Here is a 26,423-nt window from a genome sequence, read left to right as displayed (position 1 = left end):
TCGAGATACCGACGATCGAATCTCGGGCAAGTAACATACTGATGACAAAGGGAACAACGTATGTTGTTATGCGGTCTGACCGATAAAGATCTTCGTAGAATATGTGGGAGCCAATATGGGCATCCAGGTCCCGCTATTGGTTATTGACCGGAGACGTGTCTCGGTCATGTCTACATAGTTCTCGAACCCGTAGGGTCCGCACGCTTAAAGTTACGATGACAGTTTTATTATGAGTTTATGTATGTTGATGTACCGAAGGATTTCGGAATCTCGGATGAGATCGGGGACATGACGAGGAGTCTCGAGATGGTCGAGACGTAAAGATCGATATATTGGACGACTATATTCGGACTTCGGAAAGGTTCCGAGTGATTCGGGTATTTTTCGGAGTACCGGAGAGTTACGGGAATACGTATTGGGCCTTATTGGGCCATACGGGAAAGAAGAAAAAGGGCCTCAAGGGTGGCCGCACCCCTCCCCTTGGTCTGGTCCGAATTGGACTAGGGAAGGGGGGCGCCCCCTTCCTTCCTTCTCTTTTTCCCTTCCTCTTTTCCTATTCCATATGGGAGGTGGAATCCTACTAGGACTAGGGAGTCCTAGTAGGACTCCACACTTGGTGCGCCCCCTCCTAGGGCCGGCCTCCTCCTCCCTTGCTCCTTTATATACGGGGGCAGGGGGGCACCCCAGATACACAACAATTGATCCTTGAGATCTCTTAGCCGTGTGCGGTGCCCCCCTCCACTATATTACACCTCGATAATACCGTTGCGGAGCTTAGGCGATGCCCTGCGTCGGTGGAACATCATCATCGTCACCACGCCGTCGTGCTGACGAAACTCTCCCTCAACACTCGGCTGGATCGGAGTTCGAGGGACGTCATCGAGCTGAACGTGTGTAGAACTCGGAGGTGCCGTGCGTTCGGTACTTGATCGGTCGGATCGTGAAGACGTACGACTACATCAACCGCGTTGAGATAACGCTTCCGCTGTCGGTCTACGAGGGTACGTGGACAACACTCTCCCCTCTCGTTGCTATGCATCACCATGATCTTGCGTGTGCGTAGGAATTTTTTTGAAATTACTACGTTCCCCAACAGATCATGATCAAGTTACCACTAAACTTCGTAGGTCCACAAGGACACGTTCCGCACCAGAGTGGTACGGCAACCCTATCCTGGAAATCATGTTGTTAGACAACAGTGAACCTTCGAACTATGAAGAAGCAATGGCAGGCCCGGATTCCAACAAATGGCTTGAAGCCATGAAATCCGAGATAGGATCCATGTATGAAAACGAAGTATGGACTTTGACAGACTTGCCCGTTGATCAGCAAGCCATACAGAATAAGTGGATCTTTAAGAAGAAGACTGACGCGGATGGTAATGTGACCATCTATAAGGATCGGCTTGTCGCTAAGGGTTATCGACAAGTTCAAGGGGTTGACTACGATGAGACCTTCTCACCCGTAGCAAAGCTGAAGTCCGTCCGAATCATGTTAGCGATTGCCACATTCTATGATTATGAGATATGGCAAATGGACGTCAAAACGGCATTCCTTAATGGTTTCCTTAAGGAAGAGTTGTATATGATGCAGCCGGAAGGTTTTGTCGATCCTAAGAATGCTGACAAGGTATGCAAGCTCCAGTGCTCAATCTATGGGCTGGTGCAAGCATCTCGGAGTTGGAACATTCGCTTTGATGAAATGATCAAAGTGTTTGGGTTTACACAGACTTATGGAGAAGCTTGTGTTTACAAGAAAGTGAGTGGGAGCTCTGTAGCATTTCTCATATTATATGTGGATGACATACTATTGATGGGAAATAATATAGAATTCTTGGAAAGCATAAAGGCCTACTTGAATAAGTGTTTTTCAATGAAGGACCTTGGAGAAGCTGCTTACATATTAGGCATCAAGATATATAGAGATAGATCGAGACGCCTCATTGGTCTTTCGCAAAGCACATACCTTGACAAGATATTAAAGAAGTTCAATATGGATCGGTCCAAGAAGGGGTTCTTGCCTGTATTACAAGGTGTGAGATTGAACACGGCTCAATGCCCGACCTCGGCAGAAGATAGAGAAACGATGAGTGTCATCCCCTATGCCTCAGCCATAGGGTCTATTATGTATGCCATGCTGTGTACCAGACCTGATGTGAACCTCGCCGTAAGTTTGGTAGGGAGGTACCAAAGTAATCCCGGCAAGGAACACTGGACATCGGTCAAGAACATCCTGAAGTACCTGAAAAGGACTAAGGATATGTTTCTTGTTTATGGAGGTGACGAAGAGCTCGTCGTAAAGGGTTACGTCGATGCTAGCTTCGACACAGATCTGGATGACTCCAAGTCACAAACCGGATACGTGTATATTTTGAATGGTGGGGCAGTCAGCTGGTGCAGTTGCAAGCAAAGCGTCATGGCGGGATCTACATGTGAAGCGGAGTACATAGCAGCCTCGGAGGCAGCACAGGAAGAAGTCTGGATGAAGGAGTTCATCACCGACCTAGGAGTTATTCCCAATGCGTCAGGCCCAATGACTCTCTTCTATGACAACACTGGAGCTATTGCCCTTGCCAAGGAGCCCAGGTTTCACAAGAAGACCAGGCATATCAAGCGTCGCTTCAACTCCATTCGTGAACATGTTCAAGATGGATACATAGATATTTGTAAAGTGCATACGGATCTGAATGTCGCAGATCCGTTGACTAAACCTCTTCCACGAGCAAAACATGATCAACACCAGAACTCTATGGGTGTTTGATTCATCACAATGTAACTACATTATTGACTCTAGTGCAAGTGGGAGACTGTTGGAAATATGCCCTAGAGGCAATAATAAAGTGGTTATTATTATATTTCCTTGTTCATGATAATTGTCTATTGTTCATGCTATAATTGTGTTATCCGGAAATCGTAATACATGTGTGAATACATAGACCACAACATGTCCCTAGTGAGCCTCTAGTTGACTAGCTCGTTGATCAATAGATGGTTACGGTTTCCTGACCATGGACATTGGATGTCGTTGATAATGGGATCACATCATTAGTAGAATGATGTGATGGACAAGACCCAATCCTGAGCATAGCACAAGATCGTGTGGTTCGTCTGCTAAAGCTTTTCTAATGTCAAGTATCATTTCCTTAGACCATGAGATTGTGCACTCCCGGATACCGTAGGAATGCTTTGGGTGTGCCAAACGTCACAACGTAACTGGGTGGCTATAAAGGTACACTATAGGTATCTCCGAAAGTGTCTGTTGGGTTGGCACGAATCGAGACTGGGATTTGTCACTCCGTATGACGGAGAGGTATCTCTGGGCCCACTCGGTAATGCATCATCATAATGAGCTCAATGTGACTAAGTAGTTAGTCCCGGGATCATGCATTACGAAACGAGTAAAGTGACTTGCCGGTAACAAGATTGAACGAGGTATTGGGATACCGACGATCGAATCTCGAGCAAGTAACGTACTGATTGACAAAGGGAATTGTATACAGGATTGATTGAATCCCCGACATCGTGGTTCATCCGATGAGATCACCGTGGAACATGTGGGAGCCAACATGGGTATCCAGATCCCGCTGTTGGTTATTGGCGAGAGAGCTGTCTCGGTCATGTCTGCATGATTCCCGAACCCGTCGGGTCTACACACTTAAGGTTCGGTGACACTAGAGTTGTTATGGGAATTAGTGTGCAGTTACCGAATGTTGTTTGGAGTCTCGGATGAGATCCCGGACATCATGACGAGTTCCGGAATGGTCCGGAGGTAAAGATTTATATATGGGAAGTCCTATTTTGGCCACCGGAAAAATGTTCGGGATTTTTCGGTATTGTAACGGGAAGGTTCTAGAAGGTTCCGGAGTGGGGCCCACCTGCATGGGGGGACCCACATGAACGTGGGTAGTGGGGGCAAGGCCCCACACCCCTGGTCAAGGCGCACCAAGATCTCCCCTTAGAAGGAATAAGATCATATCCCGAAGGGATAAAATCAAGATCCCTAAAAAGGGGGGATAACAATCGGTGGGGAACGGAAATGATGGGATTTCTTTCCCCCACCTTTGCCAATGCCCCAATGGACTTGGAGGGCAAGAAACCAGCCCCCTCCACCCCTATATATAGTGGGGAGGCGCATGAGAGCCGCACCCCTTTCCTTGGCGCAGCCCTCTCCCTCCCCAACATCTCCTCCTCCTCCGTAGTGCTTGGCGAAGCCCTGCCGGAGAACTGCAAGCTCCACCACCACGTCGTCGTGCTGCCGGAGCTCTCCCTCAATTTCTCCTCTCCCCTTGCTGGATCAAGAAGGAGGAGACATCCCCGGGCTGTACGTGTGTTGAACGCGGAGGCGCCGTTGTTCGGCGCTTACATCGGAATCAACCGCGATCTGAATCGCTGCGAGTACGACTCCTTCATCCGCGTTCTTGTAACGCTTCCGCATCGCGATCTTCAAGGGTATGAAGATGCACTCCCCTATCTGTCGTTGCTAGTCTCTCCATAGATTGATCTTGGTGATGCGTAGAATTTTTTTAATTTCTGCAACGATCCCCAACAATCACTCAACGGAGGGTGGACAGGTCGGCCAGAAGGGTTAGTTTGAGAACAGTAGGTTTTCAAAACCCTTTAAATGACCCCAATTTTTATCAGTGGCCTTGCATGACCAATTTATGGCTCCATTCTAAGTTATTTTGGTCCTCAAGAAAGTTTACATTTTCTGAAATTTTCTCGATAAAAGAATTCCAATAAATGGCCCAACATGTCACAACTTGCATACGGTGTTGGAAATCGCTCAAATATGGCAAAAATTCTACCATGGGCATGCCCACCTTCTTGCAAAAGTTGGGTTCATTTTAAGAATGTCCAAAATTTGACCACGTTCAAAGGAGAGTGTTCGGGTAGGTCAGAAGGGTTTGTTTGGGAGCACCTTGTTTCTCGAAATCCCTTAAATGTCCCTAATTTTTTTTCATGGCCTTGTATGACCAACTCAAGTCACCTTGCCAAGTTGTCTGGGTTTTCGACAAGTTTTCATTTTCTGGAGTTTTCTCAGTGTAAAAAGGTCGATAAATATGGCCGGACGTGCTGCAACTTGCATACGATGTCGAAATCGCTCAAATATAATATGAATCCTACCATGGGAATGCCCACCTTTCTTGCAAAAGCTAGGTTCATTTTAAGGATGTCCAAAAATAGACCATGTTCAACAATGAGTGTTCGGGTAGGTCAGAACTCAGAAGGGTCCGTTTGGAAGCACCTTGTTTCTCGACATCCGTTAAATGGCCTCAACTTTTTTCATGGCCTTGTATGACCATTCGAAGGCACCATGCCAAGTTGTTTGGTTTTTCGGAAATTTTGCATTTTCTGGAGTTTTCTCGGTTGAAAGAGGTCAATAAATGGCAGGACGAGTCACAACTTGCATACGGTGTTGAAATTCATTCCAACTAGGTATTCATGCGTACCATGGGCATGCCCACCTAATTGCTAAAGTTGTGAACATTTCACGGATGTTCAAAAGTAGACTCAACGGAGGGTGTTCGGGCTGTTTGAATACAGATTGTTTTTCGGGGTGTTCGGGCTGTTTGAATACAGGTTGTTTTTGACAAATTTTCCATTTCAGGAGTTTTCTCTATTAAAAAGGGTCGATAAATGGCTGGACGTGTCGCAACATGCAAACGATTTTTAAAGTCATTCAAATTTGTTATGGGTGCCTCATATGTCTGTGCCTAAGGATGACAATGGATCGGGTTCGGCTCGGGTTGAACAATATCGAATCCATATCCAAATCCATGAAGACAGTATGTGCCCATCTACGAAAAAATCGATGGGCGTAAAATTATGCCCATGTCCAAACCCGATGAATATCCATCGGGTTTGGATATCCATCGGGTTCTCTCAACACGTATCTTACATTCTTAAGAAGTTGCTCCCCAGTACAAAGGTATTCTCTTGACATGCAAGTGGTCCAACTCAGCACGCCATGTCATCAAATATCAGCCAATCACAAGTTCACAACTATCTCACAGCTCAGCCACATCAATAATTCTTTTAGTTTTTATTTCAACTAATGGTGCGGTTTAATTTCCATGTAAGACGCATTTGTTCCTCTTCCTATTCCGTAACTGACGAGAGAAATAAGAGGAGAGCCCTCCACTCACCACGACCCATCAAAAAGCTGGATCGCACCTGCACTGGGCTGTCCGCGCCGCCATGCCGGTCACAACCTATTGCACACAGGGTCGCCTATCTCCCCTGGCCGGCCGCGCCGGCTAAGCCGGCCGCACAACCGCCAATAGCGCACATAGGAATCGATGCTCCTCCGCCACTGCCGCCACCTCGCCGCGACCCCAGGCCACCGTACGCCTCATGGTCTGCTGCATGTACAAACTCGTAGTAGGCCAGCTTATTGGCCCATCTGCTAATACATGCCAAAATAAATGCCCACTATGGCAGGACGTTGGATTCCTACCTTCTATCTTGCATGTCCCTGTTCGGCTGTTGACTCTGCCTAATCGGCTCCTCTTCCCCACAATCTCCTTTCCTGCAAATGTGCCAGAAACGAACGGCCGCACCACACAATAACACAAATGTGGAGGAGGTAACTGAACCGCTCGCTTATCCTTTAAATATCAGCCTGGAGTGCACAAGTGTGTATGAATCTTATTTTCTGAAAGAAGAGAATCGTCTTCCACCACAACTGGACTCAGATCTTTGATTACACTTCCCAACATGTACATGCTGATTGATTGGGTCCCTCTCTAGCCCTCTTTTCTTTGTCTAATCCAATCTTTTATCTGATTTCTTATTTTGTAAGATTTGGCCACAGGTTGCTCGATGATTTGTTGCAGATTGCAATGGTTATTTGTGCTTTCTTCCTGCATAGGTTCCTTACCACTTGAGTTAGTAGATAATCATCCCATCTGTAAAATTTATTATCTGAACTTGATGAACGCATGACATGCATCTTATATTTGTTTCACTACATTACAAATCCAGGGCCGGTCCTGAGATTCTGGGGGCCCGGGGCGGAAAAAGATTCGGGGGCCCTTTAATATAATGAGAACATCTGAAAAAATCGCTGAAACATTGGGTATCAAATCTGGTCGATCATTCTAATGATGTGCAAATTTTTATAAAGAAATGTCATCTGCACTGTGCTTACTGAAGAAAATACAGTCTAACCTACGATCCATTCAATCAGATTTTTATATAATTGGATTTATTGACTATTTTACTAAGAATACCGCGGATGTCATTTCTTCACCAAACTTCACACGGGAGTAGAACGGTCGACCATGTTTGATACCCTAATTAAATTCTAGGTTTTTTTTGTCTTGATATTTTTTGAACCCTATCTTCATAGAGGGTTCACGAGCACCCAAGAGCTACAAATCGTCTTCCTGACATAATAGCCAATATTTGTATATATAAGATATACCAAGAAAACATTTCAAATGCATCAATATTGCATCGACTAAGTTGTACATATTACGTGCAAAAATTCTGAACATTCTTAGATGCATAATTTCTTCTCAATGGATAAAATTGCAGGATGCATATATTCTTTATAGATTAGATGGCCATGCCGAAATTTGAAGAAACAAGTAGTAATTCAAAAATTACTCAATCAACAGAATAAATCTTACCGATGATAATGTGAAACTTGCAAATTATAAATGCATGAAGCTGAATAAGATCTATCACTCAGCAGTGTCCAATCAGTCGATCATCATTCTGCTGTTGCAATATAAAAGACACAATATCGATGTCATCTATGAAAATCTGTAGATCACCAAGTCACATAAAGGCTATTAGGCTACCTTCTCTGCCATTCGTGATGTAGCCGCGCGGACAGCAGAAAACTGCCGACTGCCACCGGGCGTCCCTGTGGCCGGATGGATGTTGTTCGCCCTTTTCCTGGCGGCCGCTGCAAGGAGGTGAGCTAATGGCGATGCGATCAGGCAAGGCGACGGCGTCGTAATTAAGGCGATGACGCGATTAGGCAAAATAGCAATTAGATCGTGCGATTGATCAGCGCGAGCGTCGTGCGTGATTGGCAGCGTTGCTCGATTTCAGGAGTCCTCTGTGTGGGCTTACGGATCTGTTGGGCCAGGCACTGCACGGTGGAACATGCAACATCGCTTTTTTTCCCTCTATACATGCATGCCTGATTTGGGGGCCCCTTCCATCTCGGGGGCCCGGGGCGGCCGCCCCCCCTGCCCCCCCCTCAGGGCCGGGCCTGTACAAATCACATTCATATGATCCCCTTCACTCCATGCAATGCATTGGTTGGAACAAATCATCTACTACAACCCAGGACGAAATCTCATTATCCCTTCTATTCAAGTAAGTCATAATTGTCACTCAATCAAGAAGATAGGGCTTGGATGAATTTAGGTAGGCATATATGTCAGGCAACTATTTTGTTTTCACAATTTCATTTTCCTGTCTTCTACACAGGGTGGACATACTTGTATCGCGTACAGATCAGCAGAGAAATGGTGACAGACCCATCCGCTTGCTGCACATTCATTGCCGCGGCATCTCGATCATTCTACAAGACACGCGCCACTAAGCTTCGCCGATTTGGAGCAGCAATTTACTGGAGCGCATGCGAGTTGCCAAGGACATCTTCTGTCCTCTGTTACACGTCCAGGCTTCCACATCACTTTCTTTTAGCATATCTTGATAATGTCACTTAGATCATTATTACTTAGTAGATGCACCCTAATTTTTGTGATCCTTTAGTTTTGGTGGACCTAAACATCGCGAGTTGGAACGATCAGAAAACCATGCCCATTGTTATCACTTTTTTCCTCCTTCAGATATTGAGACCAGTACTAATTTCAGTGCTTCACTTTTGTCATTCAAAAGCTTGGCTTCAGGAATTTAGAGAGAAGGACATTTAGTGGCTCATTTGCAGGTGCTTTCCGATTCAGTCATTGGTTATGGAGTTCATTTCACATACGTATTGTGTTCTTATCACCAATATTCTATTTACGACATGTTCTAAGGCATCATTTAATCTTTGTGAACATCACGCTAGATTACATAGGTCGTTGACTTTAAATTATATCTTTTTTGTTGTTTCTTTATAAGACAATATAGTTGTAGCAAATGGTCCCGCAGCAACGTGCGGGGCATCTTCTAGTACATAAGACATAGCACAACATTCACATAAGCTCTCAAATTCTCACAAAGTGACATAGCACAAGTGCATGACATCAAATAAGCTCTTAGATTCTCACAAAATGACATAGTACAAGTGCAGATCGCCACATAACCTCTCAAATTCTCACAAAATAACATAACATCAAATAAGCATAACTACCATTCTAAACATTGGATGTCATGTTGAACAAAATTTCTGAAACCCAAGTGACCAACCATAGATAGAGGGTACTCATGAACACAAATCATTAGTGGAAGCTCTTTCCTGGCAACATCTTGATCAAAAATAATATTCTCCAAATTGGCGTTTCCATCATCAACCTTTCTCAACCTTAACTTTTGTTGCTTTGGGCCTATTGGTGCATGCCTAGCACCACAAGAGCTCATGTGACTCTTCAAATCTAAAGTGCCACTGGTTCCATCATGAGAAGCTATTGACCTATACATGCAAAAGAAAATCTCCAGTTCGGTTAAAGAGAGCCATGGTACATAATGTCTGAACTATACAGATTTGGAAAGATTGTGATCTCTAAATTGTAGTGAATGGTAACTACAATCCGAAACTATTTTTTGCCATCTCTTCTTTTAGGGAATAATGTAGATCTGCCCAGATTACAAGTCAGATTCTAATGAATCTTGATGATTCGTAGCTCTCTAGATTGAAATACACTAACGTGGTAAAACATAATTGCTAATTAACATGCACAGCTACAGATCACGCCATGTTCCATATCTGAAAAATGCTCATTTGGTAACCAACGAAAACTACCTAACTCTATAAATCTCTTCTAATTGGTACAGTAAACTACAAGAAATACTTAATTTGTAGACATGCATGAGAATGATTCATCGAAAATTACTACCGCTCCAGTTAGTACTGTAAACTTCAAGAAATACTTAATTTGCAGACATACACGAGCGGGATTCATGGAACAAAAATATTACTATGCTCCAATTATTACTGTATAACCTGAAAAAAAAACTTAATTTGCAGACATACATGAGAGGTATTCAGGGGAATTTTTTTGACTACTTCTCCATTTACTACTGTAAATTGAAACAAATAATTTGCAGACATACATGCGGATTCAGGGAACAAGCAGGAACACCACACAGAAAAACTTACCCTGAGACTCTCAGAGGATTCGGGGATTTTGGGAACGAGTAGGAACACCACACATAGAAAAATTACTACTGCTCCAGTTGCTACATGCTCATGTTGGACACCCACGTACAGGAACACACACATACATGAGAGGATTCAGGAAACAGCAAAACTTACCCTGAATGCCGACTATTCGGTGTGTCCATCACCTTCTCAGCAAGGTCATGATTCACTTCTTGGTATGCGCCCGTCTCCCTACACTCACGTGCTGCCATGCTCCTAGTCCGGCGCGGAGCGGTACTCGTGCGTCGCGCTGCTCTGCATCCCAGTTCAGAGACTTGCGCGGGCTCGCCGCCGTACCCGTGCGAGAATCCGAGACGGGGGGTCGAGGGGATATGGAGTTGGGCTCCACTGGACAAGGGCATTGGATGCTGAAGTGCTGCGCGCCTACACCATATGTAGAGGTAAAGGCTGGTGGCGCCGACGACTGCATCTAGAGCAGCGGGAGGATAAGTCAAGGCGAGGAAGATGAAGCTTAATGACAAGTCGTTTAACGAGCATATAGTTTTTCTAATTTCACTGATTTTGTTATTTTCAATTTATGTCATTATCAATCGACATGAATATTTTATTATGTCCTGACATTTTTTAATATTGTCAATTTTGGAATTTCAAACTGTGTATGGAAATTTTACAAAGTTGAACACTTTTTTGGAAATTGTTAAAAAAATTGAACAACCCATTAAAATTTTGAACACAAATTGCAAACCACGTACTTCTTTAGAAGTTCATCAACTTTTTTTAAACACAAACTTTATTAAATTTGTGAACAAAAATTAAAAAACAAGAACATGTATTGAAATTTATTAACATTTTTAAAATCGTGTACAGTATTTGAAAACAAGATTTTTTTTTGGTATTTCAAATATTTTTTTGAACAGGTGAAAAAATAATAATAAAGCTCAAAAAGAAAAAATGAATAAACAAAAAAAAGAAAAAAAAGAGAAAAAGCTTAAGCCTCGTCCACCGTTCTCCTGATCGAAGCACGCTCTTTTTTTCACCCATGGTGTCAAGGCCTTTAACCAAACTACCACTTAGTTCTTAATCTTGAGCGTTCCATCCTTTTCACCAACAGTTGTTAGCTCAATTGGGAGCTGCGTTGCCCCAGCATCTGGAGGGCGGTATATCGGGCTAGCAACCCAATATACATACTGCCTACCAGTATAGAATGAAAAGATCTTCTCCGTTGTATTATGAAGTGGTATATAAAGATCTTCTCCGTTGATGTGTTTAGAAGGGTTGTACCAAAGTAGAAGTGCGCCAGCACTATACTCTCCGCATCCCGGGCCAGTGTGATGGACGGGTCCGACCTGTTTGTTAATTGCATCTGAATTTTGAGTGAACATAGGAATTTATGGGAAACGATGTCTTGGAATGCATGTGTAACAAGGCTTAAAAATGCACTCAAATATGACTATATTGTTTCTGAAATGCAGTTTGTTTGCACTGAAATACACTGCACTAGAATATTTCGTCCATATATGTGCGGCAAGACGATCATGACGGCGGCCAAGAGCGTGTTGGAGCTGTTGATAAGTTAGTCAATTTCAGTAAATAATTTAAGAGTAAAATAATTATTGGCATGCATAGCTCTATCGTATTACATGAGGATGACAACATAAACAACAACATCACAACAACCATAACTAGAGCTTGGATAAGATCACGATGCACATACCGATCGTTTGCAGACAAAGTAGCGGTGACTGCTGCAGAGGCGATGTCGTTGATGACAACCTTGGTGGAGACCGGTCAAGCAGATGACGACAGAGATGATAGTATGCAATGCTGTCCGACTTGAAAGGAAGTCGACTCGTGTGTGACGAACATGGGCCGTTGTGTGTAGCACTTCCCGAAATCTTTAGTCTAGAGCAGCGAAGGGATGAGTGTTGCGGAGACCTGATCTCCAGCTCGCCGTTGTGTATTTGGTGATGGTCGGTAAGTCATATATATAGGATAACCCACACGGTGTCATGTCATGATCAAGATCTAAACTGACTAGGTTTCCAAAACTTAATAATGGTCAAGAAACCCATGCCTAGCCCGGCGAGGCAAAGTGAGCAGATGCGTGTGGTGTTCTTTTTCTCTCCTCATGCATATCACTTAGTGGAGTGGGGAGGATCCATTATTTAAGTTGATTTCACATCACCTGCACTCTCGAGGTGGGACTAAAAATTGCACCTCCAATTGCCATTTATTCATGGGCTTTATAAATTTATTTGAGTTTTTTTTGAAAATGCACATGGATCAAGCCCGTTAATTTAAGTTTCTAATAACATGAGCTGCAGTGAACAAACAGTGGAGAGGATAATCGTCGAGGCGATGGTGTCCGGGATCGCTCGCCCACGTGGTGCGGCCCGGTTGTGCCGCTACGGGCGTGCCGCCGGACACGGATACCGGCGTGTCCTTGCTGGCACAGCATAGCGACAACGTTGATGACCAACATCGTGCAACACAAGGTGTAGGGACTGGAGGTGCGGGCCATGGACGGGAGGTGGCTCGCCGTGCTGCCAGATCCGACGACCTTCACCTTCGTGGGCAGCAAGATGTTGACGGTAAGACAAAAGCTGATCGCCATCTCGCTCACGATTGCAGCCCTCATGTCCAGATGTGTGTAAATCGGGCCTGAGAGTGATACTTTTGCCGCTCAGGTACTGGAGCGCGAAGGTCTCTTCCGCCTGAGCCAATGGCCATGTTGGTAGCTAAGTCAGGCCAGAGAGATATATCATGTTAACCAACAGGACTGCTTTGTCGTAAGACAATTCCTGGTGTCTTTCAAGCCTACACAGTTCGTGTAAATATATGACAACTGGCGCTTTCCACTCTTGGATGGTTGGAAGCATCTGGATATGTTCATATTGATAGAAATTCGACTTGGAACCAAGACTCTCGAGAGCTCGATATTTATGGATTGAGTATATGTGACGTGAAGGTGCCTCGCTGGCCCACCGCATTACATGGTTTGTCTGCACTTCTGGTACTATGTTAGCACATGGGGTGCTCTTCTCTTACCAACTTTGATTTTCCTTTCATCTGTATGCCTGATAAAACCATATATTGACTATGCCATATGCTCTCATCGGTTGGATTCCTTCCAACCATTTTCAACCAGAACCCGACACAATTGAAAAGCGAAATGAAATTTTATTCTAGATATCGAATATGTTAAATTATTACTAGGTATTCCACTAAGACACGGCTTAATCACATAGCATGACATCCGTAGACGACACCAACACTCAAAGGCGTGAGAGCATGAGCAGGTTTATTTCAATCACAAGGACAAAGCACAGTTTGAGCTTCAATAAGACCAGTTCAGAGGAAAAACTTTAGCAGCTTAAACGTTAATCCCAAGATCCCATAACCAATGCTGGGAGACAGCATTGCTTGCTTGACCCTCATGCAATTTCTGGCAAAAATAACTTGCCCAATGCTCATCTAATCATCACGCAAGATGTCGTGATGAAGCGATTACTCTGTAGTATCAGTTTGGGCATACAGGACTCAAAAGCATAATTGGTCGGGATACGTTGTTTTGTGGGAAATTTTATGGTACATCATACTACTGCTTGGGGTACATCATACTACTGTTTTGGTCCTGACACTTGTTCCTTCTCATCTGTAGTTGCCTCCTGGAGAGTCAAAGAAACCGAGCGATAGCCTCGGCTTGCGCCAAGGTGCCAGTCACCATCAGGGATCTCGGGTGCACCCGCAAGACCTTCCCCTACTACTTCGACGTGCTAAGTGCCTTCATCAAGAGCTACATCAAGAACTACTTTGTAGCATGTCCATAGTTTGAGGAAATTTTGTCTTCGTCTTCTCGCGAGATGGTGTGTATGAGTCTGTAATACTAGTTTTGTAGCATGCGTGCCTTGAGGTAAAATGAATGTATTGCACACTGTATTCGTTTTTTTGAATAAGAAATAAATTACCGTTTAGTGATCTAGATATCATGCTGGAAAGAGGAAGCATTCCCTTGCACGAAGAACAACACAGCCCTCATCTGAATGCACAAAGGACATCACAACTCTCAACTGAATGCTTGAAAATGCTCAACCGAAATGAAACAAGTTCGGGCGCACATCTCCATGCGACGAGATCGTATGGAGGGAGTGTGTGCCATTAGCACAGAAAATAAATGCTAGTTGTTGTTGCATTATGTGTTAAAATAGTTATGGAAGCTTTATCAGTGTGACTGTTTCACAGTACTACAACTGTACAAGGCGAAACAGTTAGTGTAAACAAGTAGGCCCCGTTCGTCTTGAGAAAAAACAAGTGATGAACAGTCCTTATCATAGACAAAATAAATACTCTAGCCAGCGGAGGTGCAACTTCATGTCCGGGGACTGAGATTCAGTAACTTTGAAGAGCTAAATCTCAACGTGACTCAGCGATAGCTGTTCACTCTCAGATCACGAATAAAAGGTCCAGATCGAAATGAGCAGTGCCCATGCTACAAGACACATGTACAGTACACAAGCTACAGGATTCTCTAATGTACAACACATGCAGTACTGCCTCCTATAGGATTCAATCAAGACACTTGCCAGCTCGTAATGACCGAATCTCGCTCTCATACCAGGATGTGCGTATCTTGGCTGAGAGAGTGTCACTTCCCCATCCCGCGGGGATTGTAGTTGTCTCCCGCGGCTGCTGACCCGCAAAGGTCTCTTCCTGTTCAGACTGATCGCCATCTCCTCTACCAGCTGAAATTAGTGAACTAAATTGCTCAACAGACTTTGCCTCATCATCATGAAATTGTTCCTGGTGCCTTTCAAACCTACACAATTCAGAACATATGCTTTCCCCTCTCTCTCTCTCTCTCTCTCTCTCTCTCTCTCTCTCTCTCTCTCTCTCTGGTGACATGTCGGTGCCACCACTTGCCCACCCTATTGCATGTCTTTTGTATTAATCCGGCACTACTTAGCACATGGGTTCGCTTGTCTAATCAGTTTTGATTTTCTATGTTCACCTTTGTGGGTAGTAAAAGCATATATTCGCCACAACATAGGTCCCATCGGGTGCGCCTCCATAGCTAAATCACCGGTCATATCATGGCTTCTGTGGACGACATCAACACACAAAGAGGCTAGAGCATGAACAGGTTTAATACTCCCTCAGTCCCAAAATAAGTGGCTCGAGTTTGTACTAACTTTGTACTAAAGTTAGTACAAAGTTGAGTCACTTATTTTGGGACGGAGGGAGTACAATCGTTAGGACAAAACTCAACCTAGTGCACCCGCAAAAAAAAAACTCAACCTAGTGGTTCTGTTGATTTGAATTGATTGATCCACTGTACCATTGCATGAATCATCATATGATGTTTGAATCCCCCGGAGGAAGTGGGGAAAAAGTCCAATTATATAATTTTGATAGGAGTAGTGACAATACTGAGGGAAAGTGTATCTCTTCACTCATGAAGTTAATACAAGTGAGGATTGATTTCTATCATTCATAAAATTGCAAAGAGGAAGACTGACCTTCTTGCTCTCGGCATGCACATCTGCGCATGAGATTCTTCTCTATCTTCTTGGGCTGAGATGCCAACAACTCTATGTAGGCTATGGAAAAGCAAACTATAATAGATCGTATAAATAAAAAGGAATGGAGTTTTACAAGCACTTTGCACACATTTCAAGCCCTACGTAAAGGTGTGTCATCTTCTCTTTACAATGGGGATTATCCTCCAATCCGTTTTGTGTTTTTATACCAGAAGAGGTGTTTAGTCAACGGATGTTCAATTTGAACATCAATTAAACTAGTCAAGAAGAAAATTTCAGTTGCTTGAACTTTCATTCCAATAGCGCAAAATTCATGTTTGGAGAAATCATTGCTTTTGCTTCGGTGTCATGCAAGCCTGGTAAGGATACAAATAGTGCAAAGGACGTTACACAATAAGAATATGGTCTAACTGAAACTCAGCTAGATGAGAAAACTATGCCCCCCACGGTCTCCTTCCTAGAGTCCGGCCTCCTCCCTCCCCTCCTCTCGTTGCCAATGGTGAATTCGCCGGGCAAAGTCCTGGCAGCGCGGCGGCGGCGGGATCTTTTCAGCTTCGATCTGGACTTGGGGAGGCGGTACTCACTCTTCTCCAGCGGGGGTGCCGCGGGTCAGCGGCGGCCCATCACGATGGTTGCAAGGCTGCTGGCGGGTGGGCTTAATCTGGTACCAATGGCTGCATGGGTTGCGCCTTGTCGGCACATTTTGCAACTCTCCGACGGCGGCACACTAGCATGTTTGGTTGTGCGGCGTGCTTGTTGTGCATCGGCACCGGGCAGCAGCCCCGGACTTGGTGGTTGCGAGCTCCTCTTTCCGGTGGTTGTCGGCCGGTTGGTGCTCGATGGTCGTGGATCTTGGGATCGGACGCCAAGCATTGGTGGGGGGATGATGGGTGCGTGGAGCTGATCCGCACGACTTGAGGGCGATCCAGCTGATTGCGAGTTGGGGAGAAGTGGCTGCCGGCGAAAACCGAGCTCCTACTTCGGTCGTGGTGGAGGATGATGGTATCTATGCGTCGTTACCTTGTTGAAGGCATCATCACTGCAGTCATCATCTCCTTGCTTGGGATGTTACAAGGGGAAACCCTTGACCTAGGGCTCCTAGATCGGATGATGGCGACGTGTTCCGCGTCGTTCTCCCTCTTGAAGGCATCGTTTGGAAGCAGTTGCTTGCTGGAGTCGTGAGGAGGTGCAGCGGCGTGGGATCTACTGCATTGACGACGGCGGTTCTCGGCGGCACGGTGCAACAGAGTCACTGCGGATGTGTCTTGATGTACGAGCGCCAGGGTTTTGGTTACCGCTCGAAATTTCGAGATTTACCATGGTTACCGCATATTTCGGTCCCCATGGGTAAATGGGCATTTCGAGCAAAAAGAATCGAATTTTCAAATTTTTTGAATTCAAACGCTCAATGTATAGTAAAGTATGGCAGCTTGACAGCACATGTGTAGACAACGTTCCACTAAGCTAGTTGCTCTTTTCTCATAAATATATGTTCAAGTGCTATCTATATCTATTTTGAAAGAATTTGAATTCAAAATTCAATTATAAATTTCGTTTGAAATTTGTTCGAAATTTGCTTGAAATTTCCTGGTAACCGTGGTAACCACATTTACCGGTCCCCCTCGGTAAAAATGCACCATTCGGTAACCAAAACCTTAAAGAGCGTAGGGCGGTGTTGCCGAGGTGGCGCCGAGGTGGCGTCGAGGTGGCAGTAGGGCCTTGCGAGGTCAATGCGTTGATCTCTCCTGAAGTTGGCGCATCGGAAGATGGCGGCGGTTGATTCTGGAGCATGCGCATGCGGTGCGTCGTGATGGTCTGCTAGACTGGATGGCGCTCTCGGCTCGGCGACGGGTGGCTTGGTAAGGCCACTGGATTAGATGGCGTGCGTTGGTGCGTGGTCAGCGCACATCTCAAGCTAGTTGTTGTAGCGACATAGATTGCGAGAAAGGTGGCTTTGGGGTGATCCATGTATTTATTTTGTCAGACTCTATTGATTATTATAAGAAGCATGGTTGTAAGCCCCGCTTGCTGTAGAGGCCGAGTGTTATCCTCCTTTCCTGTGCCTTATGACTGTGAATGCTTCCTCCTTCGAGGATGTCGTGATGAAGGGATTACTCCGTAGTACGTATCCAGTTGGGGATAGAGGACTGGAAAGTATTATGTGTCGGGATAGGTTATTTTGTGTAGTAATAACCTTCTTACATGTTTGTTGGTTTCTTTTGCAAATTTTGGTCTTGAGACTTGTTCATTTTTTTTTTTGTAGTTACCTCTCGGAGAGTGAAGGAAAACGTGTGAATGGGTGCGATCTGGACTGAGCTAACGAAGGTAGTAACATGCACCTTCTGTTCTTATCAATAAGTTTCCTGTTGCACCCCTCGGCATTCCATTTGACCTGTCGTTCCTATGCCCTATGACTGGGAGCACCAATCAAGGAAGACCAGGCCTAGTGCATCATCACGCCATCGAAGAAGCTGAACGGGACGGCGATCGACACCTATGACAACCACCGGATGGCCATGGCCTTCTCCCTGGTGGCCTGCACCGAGGTGCTTGTCACCATCAGGGACCTCCCACAAGACCTTCCCCAACTACATAGACGTGCTAAGCACCTTTGTGAAGAACTAGCCTCGGAAAATCTACAACGAATTGTGCTTGCACTTTGCAGCCTGTCCATGGTCTAAGGGAATATTTACTCTTTTTCGTCTTCTCATGAGATGATGTATGAGTTTATAATATTAGTTTTGTAGTGCATGGGCCTTTTGGTAAAATCAAATCTATTGCACAGAGTATTTGTTTTACGAATATGAAACAATTTACCCTTCAATGATTTAGATGTCATGCTGCTGCTTGAGGAGGATCTTAAGCATGCAAGCTATAGGAAAGGAGGAAGCGTTCCCTCAGCACAAAGAGCATAGCTCTCAACGTAATGCTTGAAATATAATACTCAAACAAGCCCCTCTGCGGTACAACCCTCTCCACTAAACATATAAAGAGTAATATTTTGACAAATTGTACCCACTTCCGGGTCGTTGCTGGAAAGTATACGCCAGTCACAGGAGTTTGTGCTACTGGGCCGGCCCAGCAAGGCGCAAGCAGCTTAGTGGTTTTATAACATGAGAGCACATTGTTTTTCGACATGCCCCAATTTTTTCCATGGCCTCATATGACCGATTCAAGGAACCATGCCAAATTGTTCGAGTTTTCGACAATTTTGCATTTTCTGGAGTTTTCCTTGTGAGCAAAGGTTGATAAATGTCCGAACGTGTGGCAACATGCAAACGGTGTCAGAATTCATCCAAACCTGACATAGATGCCTACCAAGGGCATGCCCACTTGCTTGAAAAAAATGAGGTCATTTCAAGGATGTTCGAAAAAGGAACGTATTGAACGCATGATGTTCGTGTAGGCCAAAATGCTCCGTCTGGGAGCACATTGTTTCTCAACATCCTTGAAATGACCTTTTTTTTACATGGCCTTGTATGACCATTCAAGGCACCTTGCTAAGTTTTTTGTCTTTTTACAAGTTTTGTATTTTCTGGTTAACATGTAGCAACATGCATATGATGTCAGAAGTCATTCAAGCCAGGCATGAATGCCTAACATGTGCATTCCCACCTGCTTGCAGAAGTTGTGGTCAGTCATGACATTTCTAAACAAAATATCATGTTCAACGGAGAGTGCTCGGGTAGGCTAGAAGGGTCCATTTGGGAGCACCTCGTTTCTTGACATCCCTTAAATGTCCCCAAAATTTTCACCTTGTAAGACCAATGTAATGCACCATACCAAGTTTTTTGGGTTTTTGACAAGTTTTGCATTTTCTGTTGCTTCCTCAGTTAAAAAAGGCCGATAAATGGTTGGACATGTCGCAACTTGCATGCGGTGTCGAAAGTCGTACAAACCATGTGTACCATGGGCTTTTCCCACCTGCTTACAAAAGCTGGGGTCATTTTAAGGATGTCTAAAAATAGACCATACTCAACTGAGGGTGCTCCGTAGGCCAGAAGTGTCCGTTTGAAAGCATGTTGTTTTTCAACATCCGTCAAATGGCCAAAAATATTTTCCAACAACTTCTGTGACCAATTCAATGCATATGCCAAGTTATTTGGGTTATTGATAAGTCTGGAGTTTTCGCTATAAAAAAGGACCGATAAATTGCTCAACGTGTTGCAACGAGCAAACGGTGTTAAAAGTCGTCCAAACCTGACATGGATGCGTCTCGTGCCTGGCTGCTGCAAGAAGTTGAGGTCATTTATCCATAGTACAAAAAACACCATTGAGAGGTGTGAGTGAGACTAGGCCACAGGGTGCATCCATGAGCATGATGTTTTTCCTAATTTGAATGCTTCTCCTATTCTAACTTTCTATCATTATCAATCAGCATGAACGTTTTGTTATGTCCTATGATATCATGAAATTGGTCAACAAATTTGAAATTTCAAATTGTGTATGTAAATTTTATAAACTTGAAAAAAATTCCACAAAATTTAACAAATTCTCAATAATTGATGAAAATTTTGGACACAAATTGCAAAATAGGCATTTATGTTGAGAATTTATTAAAAAAATCTGAAGCGCAAATATTTCTTAAATTTGTGAAAAAAAGTTGAAAAGGTGAATATTTCTGAAATACCAGAACTTTTTGAAAATTGTAAACAATATGAAAACAAGAACATTTTTTCGTATTGAAGCCCATGACCCTTCTAACAAGTCACAACCACCTCCAAATGGCATATTGTCATCCTATTTCATATGTTCATAGCCTCAGGCCGGGATGTGTGTGCCTTGCCTAAGAGACAGACAGAGTAAATTAGAGACGAGGCTAGACTTGTCTCGCGCAGCTACTAGACAGTCAATATTCTTTCCACCGAGGCTAATTGCCGTGTGTTCCATTGCCTGAGGTCGGACAAATAAAACTAATTAAGACAACCTTCCCTTTTGTCGTAAAACAATTCTCGTTGTCTTTCAAGCCTACACAATTTATATAAATATTACGGGCGCTTTCCAATCTCTGGATATATTGACGGTCTATGTTTATCATTGCTAGAGAAACTGGACTTGTGGAGCCGAGACTCTGGAAAGACCGCTATTTATCGATGGGGTATATGTGACATGAAGGTGCATGCTGGCCACCACCATACATTGCTTGTGTGCGCTTCTAGTACCATGTTAGCACATGGGATGCTCTTCTCTTACCAGCTTTAATTTTTTATATTCACCTTTATGTGTGATAAAACCATATCTTTATTGCACCATATGCTCAAGTTGGTTGCATGCCTTCCAACTATAAGCTGGCACAATTGGGAAGCCAGGCCAAACATCTAGAATCTTATTCTAGACATAGAACACATTGAAATAAAATCACGTGATCTTCCACCGAGACACGACTAAACCGCCACTCATCAAACAGGCGAAAAAACATGGTACGTCAGTCAACCACATAGACCGAATTTATTAAACAATACCAACACACAAAGACGCGAGAACATGAAAAGGTTTATTACAATCACGAGGACAAAACAAGAAATAGGCTACAATGAATTAGTCAAGTGGAAAAACTTTAAATGCCTGAACTTTAATCCCATGGGTGTATGGTCCATACTGAGAAAAACCATTGCATGCTTCAACATCATGCAGTCCATGGAAAAAAGTAACTCAACCAATGCATGTATGATCATCACACAGGATGGCATGATATAGGTCCTCATCTTCAGCTTGCAGTGCGGACATCGCGACCCGATACTATCATATCGCAACAGAAATAACCACACCGTATGTGTCATGGCCAACAGTTCCCCAAACCACCAACCCTCAACCTCTCATTAAAAGCGCCGTTCAAGTTGAACATATTATAACCTGTAGAGGTGGCTTCCCGACGTAAGTAGCAGGTTGCTTCACCTATTGTTAACATGTTAACTCTATGGTTGATGTCTTTTTATTCCAAAAGATGCCCATGTGAAAGGAAATAATATAATTCGGGCCATGTTGTTGTACACGGACGGGAGACGAAGCTTCTGCTTGGCGGTAAAATATTTTTTGGTGCCTTTCAATCCTATGCAACTTGTGATCATACAAAATACGCTTTCTACTACAGATGTGTGGATTGTCTCTGTTCATACATCGTTGCTTGAGGAAATGGAACTGGAACTAAGAGGCGCGTAAGAGATTGGTATTTATCGGTTGGGAACTGGTGACATCAAGGTGGCCCGGTGTCCCACCACATTGCATGCCCTGCGTGGACCTATATTTCAGCATATGCAATATTCTTCTTTAGTGAGCTCAGATTTGGTACCACCACCATTATGCGGGGTAAAACCACTTATTTACTGCATCATAGGCTCTCATCAGGCACGGACTCCCTACTATAACCATGCACATTTTGCCTTTAATGGATTTAAGCCTACAACCAGTCTACTATGCATGGAAGGTTTCGGTGTTATGCTGCACACCACCCCATCGTTCCAAGCTATTGTTTCAATTTGGATGCATATCTTATTGAAAGGCAAAGCGCCCCTTTAGTCAAAAAACACACACACACACACACAGATAGATAGATAGATAGATAGAGATAGAGATAGATAGATAGATAGATAGATAGATAGATAGATAGATAGATAGATAGATAGATAGATAGAGAGAGAGAGAGAGAGAGAGAGAGAGAGCTAAGTATTTTTTGCAATGCATTGGCATAAATAGGTTGATCCGCAGGGAAAGCAAAACAAGAGGTAAAACATCCTCGAACCCCGAGAATTAATGCAAAGTCAAGCCCGTGTGCTCGCTAGGCAGTAGTTCAAATCATTTGAATATTTTAAAAGTTAATTTGGTTTGAAGGTTAAGCAACTCAGTGCTACAACGCATCTTGTTCTTGCAGTGTTATTGATTATTGCAAGGTAGGGCACCATTGCCACCCACCGAAGCAACCAGGAACCCAATCAATGGTGTAAAACAGAGCACCTTGCACAAAGAATTGCTTGACAACTCCCATCAAAATGTTTGCCAACACTGCTTGGAAATATGATTTTCAACTGAAATTAAATAAGATTTTGCCGCTTGTATGTCCGGATCTACCTTTGGCAGCAGCGAAAATAGCGGTAACGAAAAAAAATTGACGAAAAAGCAAGAATGGCTTTCACTCATCAACTCTTGAGTTCTCTTTAGTTTACCCATTGCAGTTAGCAGCACCAAGGGAGCCCAGCTGAACCACTCACTGGTTGAACAACAAGCCCTTTCTTTTGTGGTTATGACGGTTTTCATCGAATTCTGACGCCATGACAGGTGGTGACCAATGGGAGGGTCACGCCGTGCATCCACCATGTCAGGACGCCAAGGAACCGCGATTGCCTGTCGGTGCTGTTCGGGTGGTGGGGGAAGGACGGTGTCCTGCTGGGCGCCATGGAAGAGCTGGTGGACGAAGACCACCCTGTGGCCTACCGTGCATGTACGAGCAACAAATGCACAAGATTCTGGCACTCCGACGGGTGCAGACTCGGTGATCCACTGAAGGCTTTCTGCGGGCGCGGGGTGGACAAGGATGATGCGTTTCCCATGCTAGAATGATCACAGTTCGGTATCAGAGGAGGAAGCCCAAGTCGGCTACATATCTCAGTTGGAACAGGCTAGCGAAGATTCTCTTATTTCTATGTTAAGAGTTGGTTGGAATCTGCAGCAGCAGTTACCTTCTGCAATAAATCAGAGCAAAACGAAAAAATAAAACAGAGCAAAATGATTTTCATGCCCAAGAAGCTCAACCAAAACAGATACTCTAGCAAGCGCAGCTTCAACCAAAATTATTTTGATTTTGATGTCGCCATGTCGGGATGTGACTATGGGCTAGTTTGGTTTGTGCCCTGAACAACACACCTGGGAGATTTTTTATGCCTGGAATGTGCCTAAGAATTTATGAAAAGTTGCCTGGTTAGGCTAGTATAGGATCGATGTGTTTGGTTCACGACCTGGCCTGGGGAGTGCTAATTAGCTGTTGTTCACTTGTTCTCCTAATGTCTAGCTGTTTCAGTTCTTTCCAGACGCCTGGTGTTTTAAGCCTTGCGCCTTGTACAATGCAAGGTGCTTAGAGAAATAAACCAGAATTTTCTTAAGGACCGGTGCTTATTTGTACTGGGTAGACGCTTAATTAGGCGTCTCTCCTATAGAAATAGGCACCGGTGCTTCAAAAAAGCCGGTTTATCTTTCTAATCACCTCCATAGGCACCTACCATTGTACAAGGCATTATAATTACCGATCCAGGCTGCTGCTCCAGGCAAGCCCAGGCGTCCAAAATGGGTTGCCTGGCCGAGGCTAACCAGGTTCTCTTGTTTTGCAGGCCAGGCTAATTACTTTCTCTTGTTCTCCTGCCAGGCATACTCCCTCATGACCAGGACGTCAACCAAACAATAGCCAGGCAACTCTTAGGGAGGCCCCAGGCCAGGCGACGGACACCTAGGACGGGAACCAAACTGACCCTATATCAGGTGAGAGGGTTCAGCTTGCTCGTACTGTACCTACAAAGGTCTCTTCCCGTCTAGACCGACCGCCATCCTCTCCACTAGGTGAGGTTGTACAGATAAATCAGGTTAGCTGACATGGTCCAGTTGCCAATATTTTGTTCCCAGTGCCTTTCAAACCTACGCGATTCAATTTGTATAAATTTGGCAAACACTTTTCACTCTCTTGATATATGGACGGATCTCTGTCGGTCGACCCTTGCTAGAGGGAATTGGAACTAGAACTGAGAGGCTCTAGAGAGATCGATATTTATCGATTGGGGAGACATGAAGGTGTCCTTTTTTTTGCGGGGTGACGTGAAGGTGTCTAGCTGGCCCACTACTATATTTTAGCACATGGGATACTCTTCTCTAGCCGGTTTTCATATGCTATGTTCACCTTTAAGCATACTAACACCATATATTGACTATGTCGGAGGCGATTGGGTCAGAGATAATGAAGGTAAGAGTACACATGTCAACTATTCTTGTATTTTAGGCCTCCAGTTTCCCCATTGGTGCTTAATGTCACATGTCATGTGGCATGTGCCCTATAGATGGGAGCCACTATGGATTAAGGCCCGGACTAAATCATCATCACGTCACCACCGGAGAAGCTGAACGTGACACCGGTCGACAACTACAAAGACCATCGGATGGCGGCCTTCTCCCTGGCCGCCTGCGGCGAGGTGCCAGCCCCCATCAGGGACCCCAGATGCACCCGCAGGATCTTTCCAAAGAACTTCGACTTGCTAAACACCTTCATCAAGAACTAGATCGGAATGCTATATAAGCTTGTGCTTTGTAGTCTGTCTAAAGAAATTTTACAGTTCGTCTTCTTGCAAGATGATGTATGAGCCTATAATAATAGTTTTATAGCATGATGTGCGCCTTGAGGTAAAATGAGTTGTAGTGCACATTGTATTCGTTTTCCGAATAAGAAATAACACTTTTGCTTCAGTACAACCCTCCTAAACACATCAACGGATGAGATCTTTTCATACCTCTTTATAATAAAGGGTACGATGATCTTTTTAGACAAGGAATCCGGTAGTGGCGGAAAGTACCATCCCGCAAAGGACACCGATGAACAGTCGAAGAAGCCAAAGAAAAAAAGTTTGACAAGAGGAAAATTCACTGCCACAACTATAATCTGCTCGAGCACTTCAAGTCGAAGTGTAAGAGGTCCACGAAGGAGAAGGCACTCATGGCTCAGGAAGGTGATAGTGACATGATGTTGTTGTGTGAACTCGTGGACGAGAAAAATCCAGTTCTTCAAGTGGTGGTTAAAGAAATTGTTGCACTCATGGAAGAAAAAGTTCGGCTTCATAACCATGGTTCGGAAAGTCGTGACGGCGCTACAGACACGGGGGAGGGGGCGGGGGGGGGGGGGGGGGGGGGGGGGGGGCGGCTGATTCCGGAGTTTACGTGGATGGTACGGACGTAAGTGCTATCTTTGCTGGAGCGGAGGCAATGCTCATTGTGTGCGGTCGGCCATGGAGAAGCTGTCTTTGTGCGATGCGCCTAGAGAAAATAAAGGCGTGCGTGGCATCAGAAGTCCATGAAGAAACAACATATAAAAGTGCAACTGTTGTGGATGCTGATGCAAAGGCGAACACGGATGCTACTCAAGCGTACGGGGAGCTTGAAGTCCATCAAGAAGGAAGGCGTACAGAGGACGTACTGTCGGACAAACAAAGCGACTTGTCTTGTACTAGAGAGCAGCAGCAACACGCCATGTTGTGAGGCGGCTGGAGGAGCGGTCTGCCCAGCAAGCAGCAATGCAGCGGGAGGGCTCGACCCACGCGTGGGGGATGTGCCCAGCTCTGGGTGCAGCAGCACGAGCCTAGCTGTAGGGAGGGTTGGCTGGTTCACGTGGTGGACTTGGACAACCACCAAATCAGAGAAGCAAGCCACAAGACTCACTAGAGGCCTCGTATGGCAGCCCATGGAACGAGGAACATGAGAGCACAGCGGGAGGTGGCCCAAGTGTAAGGTTAGGAAGCTCAACTCGGGATGGAGGAGAGGACACATATTCATATCACATATTCATACTCCTTCCTCGAGATCGGTTGGAGTCCACAGATGGGTACAGCCAGGCATGCTAGTCTGGGGAAGCCC

General features: G+C 44.6%; 1 pseudogene; it reads left to right on the top strand.

Annotated features, from left to right (window-relative positions):
• The window catches only part of LOC141042643 (2-oxoglutarate-dependent dioxygenase AOP3-like), a 34,528-nt pseudogene extending 11,032 nt beyond the window's left edge, over nt 1-23,496 (top strand).
• The last annotated feature ends 2,927 nt before the right edge of the window (nt 23,497-26,423 follow it).

The sequence above is a fragment of the Aegilops tauschii genome, chromosome 3 (assembly GCF_002575655.3).
Source record: "Aegilops tauschii subsp. strangulata cultivar AL8/78 chromosome 3, Aet v6.0, whole genome shotgun sequence".
NCBI lineage: Eukaryota > Viridiplantae > Streptophyta > Magnoliopsida > Poales > Poaceae > Aegilops > Aegilops tauschii.
Note: the sequence above shows the minus strand (reverse complement) of the source record. Positions and strands in the feature narration are given on the sequence as shown.